Here is a 13,090-nt window from a genome sequence, read left to right as displayed (position 1 = left end):
GTATTAACAGGAGCAAACAACGACCAAAATCCTTCTTTCATCAGTCATTGATAATCTAAAGTCGCCACACTCGATATTCAGTGGTTCGTTGTACTAACAAAAGAATAATAATCCACTCGGAAACACAGATGACTTAGGCGGAATACAGTTCATAAAACATGCATTTATTCACGATTGCTACACTACAGAATCAAAATACTGCCTAACTATTCTACCGTCAGAAGAAAAGAAATAAAATAAAGCGAATGAAAATAAGGAAGGAATGCGAATGAATAAAGAAACAGGGAAAAGAGAAAATTTGACCTGCCAGATTTGTGAGGTTTCAAACGTAAGTGGCACACAGTGGATACGCCGAGGTAGAAATCAAGCGCACTTACGAGCCTTAGAGTTGCGTAGCAACAAACAGAAGTGGCGGCCTTTTTGACAAGGGGGAAAAAATAGTCAATGTTCGTTGAAAAAGGCAAGAAAAAAAAATAAAAGAAAAATTATTCCACAGGTGAGCACGGGGAAGCCGCAAAGGGGCCTGGCGTCGTTGTGCGGCTCGTGCCTTGATTGGTCGGCGATCCGGCGAGGTTGATCCTCGCCGAGGTTGGTTCTGCTGGGCAGCTGTCCGAGCTCAGGTGTTGCAGCTCGGTCAGTACGCGCCTGCGTACGGGGAAGGCCAGCCGTTGGAGGTGAGCTAGCACCGCGGCGGGGCACCACCGACTAGCAGTTGAGGTGCTGAGCGGCTGAGGTGCGCAACCTTGAGTCCGGGGTACGTTGCAAGTGTACCCCGGGGCCGCGAAGGTCGGGCGGGTAAGCACCGATAGTGGAACAAAAAAAAATAAACAAAAAAAACCAAAAGAGTCTTTAGTCAGCGTTGCAGTTTGCACTTGCTTTGGCGTGGCGTGGCGCGAGGATCCGATCTCGTTAACGGATCCTGCCAGGAAAGAAAAAGCCACGTGGTTTGCAAGTTTCTTAGACAAAAGAGTTCGAGCAGCCTGGCTGGCCCACTTGCAAGTCGGGCCAGAGTTTTTGGAAGAGGCTTGTGAGAGCAGGAACAGGCAAGAGAGCAGGAGGGCAAAAGAGAAGAGAACGGGCAGTGGTCTGCTCGTGTTTTTATAGTCTCTGGGTGGGGCGAGCAGGTGAAGGCACACCCTTCTGTTCGCTCGCGCAGACTCTCAGAGGAAAATTATTAAAAAGATTAATAATTTGGCATTAAATTTGGTCAGTCTGGCAAATCAGTTTTCCCACACAACCCGTTTAACACACATTGTAATTAATGCATCATAAACTAACTTGTGAGGTAACTTCTACTTGTCTAATCTGACTGAACTGAGAGACATTGATTATCTTTCATTCTTTATGGAGTACACATGAAATAGGATGTTCATACACACAAAGATATAACATGAATCATTCGTAGTTCAGTTGTCTGTCAAGAATTATCATGATATAAATGTGTAAAATGCGGTTACTTATGTGAATTGTCACTAAGGATAGTTCCAAGTTTCGCCACTTGGAGGTGTTGTTGCTCCATCTAGACGTTCCAGGAAGGGCGAGGCGCCAGAGTATCCTTTTGTGATTGATAAGAAGTCATGAACATTCCTTTGATCGGTCATTTGTGTATTCCAAACCATTGGAGCCATTTGTTCGGGCTCCGAGCAGACTGCTGGAAATACACTCCTTTGGCAGACGCATAAATTCCTTTGTCACCTGGTCAGCGGCTTCAAAAGAGTTTTGTTGGTGGCAAGGACCACCTGTAGAGCTGACCAGGCTGGATCCTGTCTGGGCATTGGCATATTCATGCACTGCAGAGAATTTGCTTCAAGAGAAGCAAACTAAAAAAAAAATTAGAGGGTGGAATGGACCTAGGCAATAGTTGTTACAATACCAAATGACTATCATAGCAGGAAATGCGTTATACTGACATGGTTCAACACGTGTTCCAAATCAGCGCTGATGGATTTCAGCATTAGATGACACTTTGAAAGACAAATACGCCAATTTGCTCTGATTTGCACCAAGCCCCATGAGCTCACCGGGTAAGTAACTTGACTGTGGTTGCATTTTTACACCCAAGCCTGGTTTCGAACCTCGGTGGGGAATTTTTTTTTTGTCACCCCCAACTTTCATTTCAGACATGGATATTTTCCAATTGTTTCACATAAAACAATTAATGTACTAAACCTCAGTGCATCCATCAATTATGTAAATTATGTAAAAAACAACAACAACAAAAAACAGGAAGTTTAAGTAGGAAGGAGTGCAGTGGAGTGCAGCAAAGGAAGAAGTTTAAATAAAATAATAAAAACAATGTCACATACTTTATTGCAGCTGTGGTGGTCGAGCGGGTCTTTGTCCAGTAATTAGGAGGTACAAATACGCCAATTGGCTCTGTTGCTCACCAAGTCAAGTAGCTCTTGCGGTAAGTGCTTTAGAGTAGGGGCCTTGCAGTGATACGGAAGTCCCAAGTTTGAATCTCCGTGCGGAAATGATATTAAAGTGTCATCTGATGGCTTTCAGCATCAGATGACACTTTAAATTACAAATACGACTGTTCGCTCTTATGATCAGCCAGACAAGTTAGGTCAGTGGATAGCTTAGTTACCTGCCGCACAGAGAACCTGTGTTCGAATCCAGTGTGGGTAACTCTTTAATACTAATCATTGTCACTAATAATTATTTCACATCCATTACTTTTGATGTCATTTGTCATTATTAAGTTTTGTTTCTATATTTTCCGTTCTATATTCAAGGCAAGGCAATAAGTTTATTTGTGTAGCACATTTCATACACAAGGCAACTCAAGGTGCTTTACACAAGTAAAGACAACACATTAGCATCAACAAACACAGTAGTTAACATTCAGAGCAAAGAAAGGAAACAAAAGTAGGTTACATTGACAATGTTAAAACCTTATACAGCAAACTTTAACAAAAAAAAATAGCGTATGGAAGTTTAAAATGATAAAAATAATAAGGGAAAAACACGACATTCAAAATTCAATTTCAGTGTAGACAAGTTAACATATATTTCGTTAAATGTCATTTGACACTTTTTTTCAGCTTGTAAATTGATCACTAAATACAACACCATTTATTGTCACAGACACCTACATGGTTGAGTGGTTAAAGCAACAGATTGGCCTGCAGGAGATCACGGTTCGATCCCTCCTTGGGAAATATTTTAGCACAACTTTGTTGTGTTATTGAGATTCTTTCATCTTACTTATTATTGTGGGAATGCTGAAAGCATATGTTGTTTCTAACCTTTATTAGGGCCCGAGCAGCGACCGCTGCGAGGTCCCTATTGTTTTTGTAAAAATTATTATTATTATTATTATTATTATTATTATTATTATTATTATTATTATTATTATTAGTATTATTATTATTATTATTATTATTATTATTCTCCTCCTCCTCCTCCTCCTCCTCCTCCTCCTCCTCCTCCTCCTCCTCCTCCTCCTCCTCCTCCTCCTCCTACTACTACTACTACTACTACTACTACTACTACTACTACTACTACTACTACTACTACTACTGCTACTGCTACTGCTACTGCTACTGCTACTGCTACTGCTACTGCTACTGCTACTACTGCTACTGCTACTACTGCTACTACTAAACATTCACGAAAACTCGCCGAACTTTGCACACTCCTCAGGCCCGGCGAAAAATTTGATATTATTAAGTCGTCATAACAATGCGACTCGATAGCGCCCCCTAGCGTAGAAAAATAAAAACCAAGCCCGGCACGTTTGAGCTAGAACAACAAAAATTGGCAGGCACGTGTAGCACCCCGAGACGCACAAAAAAAGTCTATTGGGACCATGTAGCTAAAATGTACATGAAGTGAGCTATGAATTTTTTTATGTCCAATTTTGGCACATTCACTGTGTTCATACTTTTTCCCCCTTTGCAAACATTTTTCATCCAATTGACTTCAAACTTGGCATTTATCATCTCAAGACCTGAGAGAAAAACTGGGCAAAACATCTTGCCTTTTTGAAATACTATATGACGGGGGCGGGGCATCAAATATTGCCTTTAAAATTTCATTTGTCCAGAAAGAGCAAATGCTTAATAACTCCCATGTTCAAGCTCCAAAAAATCTCAAACTTCTCAGGCAACGTAATAGTCACGGCCTGAAAACATCTTTATGATAAAATTCAGTTATACATATAGCGCCACCTAGTGGTAACAATAAATGTCTTACTTTACGTTTTTAGCTACTGCGCTGAGCTCGTTGAAGGGATCCAGTTGAAAATTGGTCAGAAAAGTCTTAAGATGTTGATCATGCCCCACACCGAATATTGTAACTTTTCGCCAAAGGGCGTGGGCGCTACGGTGCCGCAAAGTCTGAAGATTTTTCGTGACAATAAAAGCTGCATTAACTTGACCGAGATGATCCTATCTTCTCAAAATTTCACACATTTGATGAGAGTCCAGCCCTAAAGACATCTACGAACTTATATTTCATCTTACTGATAGCGCCACCTAGTGGCAAATTTTTTCCTTATGAATTTTCTTGTACATTTTTCTCCAAACACGTTAACTGGACCAACCTCAGATTTGCTCAGATGAGGGTTTCGGCCTTCATGATGTTACAACACGAAGTTTGTGAGTTTTCGCGAATCGCTGTGGGCGTGGCTAAGCGCCGTTCGCCAAGAAAACGCCAGTTTTGAGGGTCTAAACATGCGCAGCAACTCATGAAACTTGGCACACACATCTGGCCTGGTAAAATGAGCAATATTTTATTGTTGATTGTGCTATTTTTACAAAAATGACTCAATAGCGCCCCCTAGAAATTTTTAACGAAGCAGCCCCGGTTGTACGTTTAAGCAAGATCTTTGGAAATTCTTCGGTGTATGAGGGAGCCCAAGACCTACAAAAAAGTCTCTTGGACCCATGTGCTAAAATGAACAGGAAGTGAGCTACGAATTTTTGAATGCCCCATTTTTGACGATTTTTGCACATTTACAGGGGGCATACTTGTGCCCACTTCTCCTACACGTTTCATCCGACTGAGTTAAGACTTCACCTGGACCATGTCAAGACCTAAGCCAACGACAGGGGGAAAAAAAGGGGGAATCGCGAGATGCTGTGACTATCGCGTGACCGGTAGCGAGACTGGGAAAATCTAACATGGCGGCGCTCTGTTGCTAAAATAGAATTAGCTTTATATTTCTAATTAAACCCGAATTTAATGATTAGATAAATTCGATTTTTTTCTTTTCTAAGAAAGATCGGAAATATTATCCAGTGTGGACGACCTCGAACGTTTTATTGACGATCATTTTTATAGCTGCGCGATGGATGAGCCGGCGGCTAGTCGGGATAATCCTTCGAAAAAAAAAAGGAAAAATGACTCGTCAACAGACACGGACGATTTAGCAACCGCCGACGTATCGGTGAGTATGCTGGATTCCATAAATAAAAAACTTGACGTCCTCTGTCTTATCCGCGAGGACGTCAAAGAATTAAAGGCAAGTTTGGAATTCGTTAGCCAACAGGTAAGCGATCTCCAATGCGATAACTCCGAGCTACGCTCCTCTCTCGTCGCTGTCACAGCCGAGTTGGAGACGATTAAAAAGGAAAATAAAATGCTAAAGGAAACGGTCTTAGATGTTCAATCCCGTAGTATGCGGGAAAATCTAATATTCTCAGGTATATCCGAAAATTCTCCAGATAATCCAGAGGGTGAGATAAAAAAATTCATGACATCATCGCTAAAGATCCCACAGGAGACGGTAAATAATATCTCTTTTCACCGTGTACACCGGCTCGGAGCTCGTAAGGGCAATAAGCCCCGTCCTATTATTGCTAAGTTCGAACATTTTAAACATAAAGAATTGGTAAAAAGTAAAGGACGGGAGCTCAAAGGGACATCTTTCGGGATGAATGATCAATTCCCAAGAGAGATAAACGAGCGGCGAAAAGTACTGTTTCCTATCATGAAACAAAATAGACAGGAGGGTAAACGGACTTCGATGGTCGTTGATAAATTATATATCGACGGCCAGCTATTCCGAAACCCAACCTCGACCCCTTGGCTGTTCTAACTGACAATTGGTAGAGCCGAGCATTGTGTGATTATTTGACGTAGGTATATGTATATGTATGTGTATGTATATGTGTATATATGTATATATATGTATATGTATATGTATGTATATGTATGGATAATGGGTTACGAAATAGAATATGAATTTATATTATGCATAGGCTATATAATAATAATAATAATAATAATAATATAGAAATATATTCTTAAAAAAAATAAATTAATAATAATAATAATAATCTCGCTTAGGTCACCATTTACTGGTGTATTGTTATGTTGAATCCCCCACAGATTTCCTTCACACTCACTTCCCCCCACGTTTCTTCACTATTATACTTGTCTACTTGCTATCTCTCTCTTTATATAAATTATATAAATTGCCTAATTACTCTTTTGCTATCCTACAATATGTTAATATTAATAAGCAGCTTATATAGATGTATACATAAGACTGAGTCTATATTGCTTGTATGCAGAAATTAGTTCTGGTCTCCTGGAATGTGTGTGGCGCTCGCTCCCAGGCAAAAAGAATAAAAATTTTAGACCATCTCTCAAAATTTAAGGCAGATATTTGTCTCCTACAAGAAACCCACTTACAAAAATCAGAAGAAAAATTATTTATAGATAAAAATTTTAGTCAAGTTTACTCTGCCTCCTATAATAGTAGACAAAGAGGTGTCTCTATACTTATACATAAGAATTTATTCTTTACTCTAAATAATATAGTAACAGATTTAGAGGGCCGATATATTATTATCCAGGTAACTATATTTAATAAAGTATATACAATTGGTAATTTATATGCCCCAAATAATGATGACCCTGATTTTTTCCATGAATTTTTCTCTCGGTTACTCGATTTAGCAACAAATTCTACTATTATTATTGGAGGTGATTTTAACACGGTCTTGAACCCGTTAATAGATCGTTCTAATAATACGATATATACAAGGCGATTACGATCCGCTAAAGTAATAGATGAATATATGGAGGATTTTGGCCTCAGCGATGGCTGGAGACTTCAAAACCCAACTAAGAAGGAATTTACTTTCTCCTCTGCTGTGCACCGATCATTCTCAAGAATTGATTTTTTCCTTACAAATAATTCTATTGTTGATAAAACTGCTATAAAAATACATTCTATAATTATAAGTGATCATGCACCAGTCTCCCTCACTCTACAAATTGACTCTACCTTTAAACCTCCCCCGATATGGCGTTTTAACATCTCATTACTGAAAGACGTAGAGTTTGATAAAATTATTAGAAGGGAGTGGGCAGATTTTTTGGAAATAAATGACTCTCCAAATATATCTCCATCTCTTCTCTGGGAAGCAGGGAAAGCGGTAATTAGAGGGAAAATTATATCATATTCAACTTATAAAAAGAAACAGGATCAAAAATTAGAAAAATACCTGGAAGATAAAATTAAACAACTAACGGATGAATATGCATTAAACCCAAATAATCAAATATGGATAGAACTACAGAATATAAAAATACAGTTAGATAACATGTTATCTAAAAAGACAGAGTTTATAATACAACAGTTGAGATATAATAATTTTGAACATAATAATAAATCAGGTAAATTCCTGGCAAATCAACTTCAACGGAATCGGGAAAAATCTCTTATAACGGCTATTAAAGATATAAATGGTGAATGCACACAATCACCAGAAGAAATTAACCATATTTTTTATAACTATTATCGAAATCTATACACAGAAATTAATAGACCTAACCCTGAATATATTGAGGAATTCCTAAACAGCTTAAATATACCTCAGTTATCTATTGAACATAAAGATATTCTCGATACCCCGCTTACTATAGATGAGTTGTATCGTGCTTTAGACAGTATGCCTAATGGCAGAGCACCTGGTCCAGACGGCTTTCCGGCTATATTTTTTAAACATTTCTGGTTAATGTTTGCTCCATTATTTCTAAGAGTAGTAACTGAAATTAAAAGTAAAGGTGATATACGTCAAGATATGAATATAGCAGCAATTAAACTTTTATTAAAGCCAGAAAAAGACCCTACCCTCCCGTCAAGTTACCGACCGATATCACTAATTAATACCGATATTAAAATTATCGCTAAGGCCTTGGCATCTCGATTAGAGACGGTAATCTCGACAATTATTCATAGTGATCAAACAGGTTTTATTAAAGGTCGTCATTCTACTAATAATATTAGGAGACTCTTTAACTTGATTAGTATGTCACAGCGGTATGATAAAAAGGCAGTTGTTATTTCGCTGGATGCAGAAAAAGCATTCGATAAAGTTAACTGGTCCTTCCTCTTTGCTGTCTTAAATAAATTCGGCTTCGGGGAGTCATTCATTCAATGGGTCTCAATATTATATGATTCTCCTAAAGCTACAGTTACTACTAATGGGATTACATCACAGAGTTTTACTTTACAAAGGGGAACAAGACAAGGGTGCCCAATTTCTCCTTTATTATTTGCTATATTTATTGAGCCGCTTGCATTAGCTATACGTCAGGATAGACGGATCCAAGGAATCCACTCCGGGACAATAGAACATAAAATTAATCTATATGCCGATGATATATTACTCTATTTAGAAGAACCTGCTATCTCGCTAGGGGAAGCATTTAAATTAATAACTAAATTCTCTCACTTATCAGATTACTCTATTAACTGGACAAAATCAACATTATTACCTATTACAGAAAATTCATGGAATCCTACAAGTCAGGATCCACACTACTCCTTTCCTACAGGTAATTTAAAATACTTAGGTGTTAAAATTTCACCTAAGTTAACTGAATTAACTTCTTTAAATTTTTCACCATTATTGGATAGTATCCGTAGTGACCTGGAGCGCTGGAATAATCTTCCGATCTCTTTAATAGGACGGATAGCTACTATAAAAATGAAAGTTTTACCAAAGATTAATTATTTATTTTCAATGATTCCATTTAAACCTACGTCTAACTGGTTCCAATCGCTGGACTCTGCTATCATAAAATTCTATTGGAATAAAAAAAAAGCCAAAATTAGTCTATCTACTCTTCAGGAAAGTAAATCTAAAGGAGGTTTAGAGGCACCAAACTTTATGTACTATTATCTAGCTAATCAACTACAATATCTTGTGCTATGGACACAACCCAACAGAGATACTAACTGTTGGTTGGAATTGGAGCAGAAGGATTGTAATAATCTTAGACTGTCAGATTTACTCTTTATTACAAAATCAATAAGACGACATAATTGTTTTAAAAACCCAATGATAGCCGCCACCCTGACTGCCTGGTGGAAGGCATTAGAAATTACAAACTCCCAATTGGCGCCCTGTGGGCTCTCTCCCATTTGGCATAACCCCGACTTTCAACTTAATAATCAGTCGTTCCATTTAAGCCTATGGGAGCAGAAAGGAATTACACACCTTCATCATCTTTTCTCAGATAATAAGTTTATATCGTATACAAACTTGGTCCAGAAATATGAAATAAAAAAGGGAAATTTCTTACATTATCTGCAAGTTAAAAATATGGTTAAGAAACAAATCCCAACACTTCAGGATACGCTCCAACTGCCTGTCTTAGCTAAAGATATTATAAAGCTTTCTCCAACAACAATAAAGAAAATATCAAAAATATATAAGTTATTTTTATACACAAATAAAACGTATTTACCGACTTTAAAATGGGAAAAAGACTTGTCTATAGTTCCGGAACCAGACTTTTGGACCCAAATCTGTGAAAATGTATTTAAAATGACCAAACAGACAAATTTGCAACTTATCCAATATAAGATACTTCATAGAACATATATTACACAATATATGATGAAAAAAATGGGACTCTCTGACTCCGACATTTGTCTCCAGTGCTCACAAAACACTGCCGATACTTATCTTCATGCTTTATGGTCATGTACTCCAGTGCTGCATTTCTGGACTAAAATCTTGGAAAAGCTCGCTGATATATTAAACTGTAGGCTTCCTTTATCTCCAAGACTGTGTTTACTAGGTGACTTAACAATAACTGAGCTACCATGTAAACAATCTCAATCTATATTTATAGCCCTTACTATTGCTAAAAAAATAATCCTTGTCAATTGGAAAAATAAACAATCTCTAAATATCGACCACTGGTTAAACTTACTAATAAATTATATCTCAATGGAAAAAATCTCTGCCTTAAATAAAAATCAAGTATCAAGATTTAAACAAATATGGTCTATGTACATAGAATATTTTAATCTCAATTTGGCAACTTAATCCTGCCAAGATTCTGCCTGTTAACGAGAGCCACCACATCGTTACAACTTCTGTTTTCGCTGCTCCTGTATTTGGTATTTTGTATCTGATTGTTTTTATTTTTATATAGTCAGGAACCTAGTTGCTGCTAGTGGGCTCGAGCATACCACACTATACGACACTATACTCAATAACTCCTTAAGATCTATTTCTAGTGGGCACTAAGCATCAACACTTGGTGTTACTGCATGCTAATTAGTCAATTTTCTTGACGCCGTCCCCTGTGGTCGGGCGGGGGTGGTTCTGCCCCCCCCCCCCCCCCCCCCGTTGTCTGCTCGGTGGCGGTTGCGTCTTGGCCGCTCCCTGGGCCCCCTGTGGGGTGCGGTGTTGGGGTGCTTCCCCTGGTGCCCGGGGCGGTGCCGTCCCGGCGCGGTCCGCTGCTCCGTGCCCGGCGGCGCGGTTCGGGGTGGGTGGGCCTCCGGTGTGCCCCGTGGTTCCCTCTCCCCTCCCCCTTCCTCCCCCCCGTCGCCTCTCCCTCCTCGCCTCCTCCCGCCCATCCTCCTCTGCCTCCCGGTCCCTTTTCCCTTGTCGCCCTCCCTCCTCCTCTCCCCCCCCCCGCCTCCTGCCCTGCAGCCGCCCTTTCGCCTTCTTGTCGTCTTCTCCCCGCTTCCCCCGCCCCCCCCCCTTCCCTGTCTGCCCTGCGGCCCCTCCCCCTCCCTCTCCCTGGGCCTGGGGCTCCCTCCCCGGCCCGGGCGTCGGGCTCCGGGGGCCGGGCGAGGGTTTGGGGCCTGCCCCACTCCGGTATAACTCCTGGCGCCCCGGGCGGGCTCCGGTGGCCGGTGGGCTGTCCGGTAGCCCTGCTGCGCTGGCTGTCCGCCCATTGTGGTGCCGGGTGGATGAGGTGGGGGGCGGCAGGGGGTGGGGGTGCTGGGGGGCGGGCGTGCCACCTACATCCGCCGGGTTGGGTGAGGCCCCGCTGGTCGCTCCTCTTACTCACTTCACTAGCTTGCACTATACACTTTGTAAATATACACATAGGGCACACAACACATTTCTTGGTGGGGTGGGGAAGGGTGGAAACACCGTCTTCACCCTTCAACTCCCCTCCAATTTTAATGCACCTCACGTCCAAGGGGATGGGTGAGTTGGGGCGGGGAGCCATCAGAGGGGATGGACTGCAGTGCCTGGCAGCGCTGTGGTCCCCCCCATTTGTGTCCCTGCCCCACCACTTTGTCCCTCCATTCCCTTTTTTAATGCACCACACATATACATATTCATTTTTTGGGGGGGGATACGGGTGGGTCGGAATAGGGGAAATTTTTTCCCTCTGCTCCGACTCACCTGCTCCCAATTTTAATGCACCACACGCACACACTTGTATATACACTGGGTGGGGCCACATTCACGGTGTAAGGGTAGAGCTCGCCAGTCGGCGAGCTGGCGGACTCAGTAACAGGGTTAGGTGTCACTTGTACTCTGGCGTGACGACCGGGGCCTCTCCCCACCGGGCTCGGTGTTCTGGTGTTCCGCCTTTCCCCTGGTGCTTCCTCCTCTGCTTCCCCCCTCCCGCCGCTGTGCAAATCTCGCGCGGCTGGAGGTGGGGTGGGCACATCTTCCCTCTCTGCGCTGCTGCCCGGTGCCGGTTTCCGGGGGGGGGGGTGGGGGGTTCTCGCGGGGGGCCGGGTTCGCGGGGGGGGGGGGTGGCGGCCGTCGGGGGGGGGGCGGCTTGTTTGGGGGGGGGGTGGAGGTATGGGTGGGTGGGGGGTTGGGTGCTGGGGGTCGGGGTGTGTTCGGGGGTTTGGGGGTCGGGGGTGGTGGGGCCTGGGTCGTGGTGGATGGCGGGTTTGGGTGGGGTGCGGGGGGATCGTGGGGGGATGGGGGCTGGGGACCGGTGGGGCGCTGTGGGGGCCCGCTGGGCCTCGTTCTGCGGCCTTGGGCTCGGGGGTGTGGGCCGGGGCTGGGGCGGGGGTGTTCCGGGTGTCTGGGTCGGCTCGCCGACCGGTGTCCGCTCGGGTGGCTTGGGGGTGGCCTTGGTGCTGCCGCGGCCTGGGGATTCCGGGGGGGGGGGGGGGTGCTCGCTTTGCTGGACCGCGGTTGACGGCTTCTTTCTTTGGTGGTGGTCCTTATGCATGCCAGATCCGTCGCACCAGCATCTACTGAAACTCAACAGAAGTACCCTCTCCCTCCCACAGCCCCTTGAATCAGTTGGTGCTGGTGTCTGTGGTTCTCACTTTGCTTTATCTATCCTTCCCTCCTTCCTCTCTTTAGTTTTTCCTCTGGTCACTTGAGATCTTAATTTATTAGAAGTATGAGGTTTCTGGGGTTGGCATAAGACTCCGGTTTTGTAACCACGCAGGAGGGGTCTTGTTGGTGCTGGACTTCACTTTGATGGATTGGATGTACTGGCTTCTATTGATCTCACTCTGCCTTATCGATCCTTCCCTCCTTCCTCTCTTTAGTTTTTCCTCTGGGCTCTTGAGATCTCGCTAAATTTGCTGGAATTTAGAGGCTTCCGGGGTTGGCGTAAGACTTTGATTTTGTAATCATGGGGAAGGCAGGAAGTGTTTGGTCGGTGCTGGATGTCACTTTGATTTACCTTTCTTTTCTCTTTATTTCTTTTTTTTTCTGACCTTTTCTCTGGTCTCCTGACCATTTAAATCTCACGACTCTGGCAAGATTCTGAAGTACCTGGTTAAGGCGAAGGGTAATGGGATATTTATAAGGTTTTAGGTGAATGAATGAGTATAAATTTATAAGTATTTGCACGCACGCACACGCACGCACGCAAACGCACGCAAACGCACACACGC

The 13,090-nt window shown here is 42.6% G+C and overlaps 1 protein-coding gene across 7 annotated transcripts in view; it reads left to right on the top strand.

The window, feature by feature from the left end:
• The window catches only part of sptan1 (spectrin alpha, non-erythrocytic 1), a 307,457-nt gene that overhangs the window by 236,617 nt on the left and 57,750 nt on the right, over positions 1 to 13,090 (top strand). The gene's annotated exons all lie outside the window — the stretch shown is intronic.

The sequence above is a fragment of the Festucalex cinctus genome, chromosome 15 (assembly GCF_051991245.1).
Source record: "Festucalex cinctus isolate MCC-2025b chromosome 15, RoL_Fcin_1.0, whole genome shotgun sequence".
Taxonomy (NCBI): domain Eukaryota; kingdom Metazoa; phylum Chordata; class Actinopteri; order Syngnathiformes; family Syngnathidae; genus Festucalex; species Festucalex cinctus.
The sequence above is the reverse complement of the archived record's forward strand: the minus strand, read 5'-3'. Positions and strand labels throughout refer to the sequence as shown.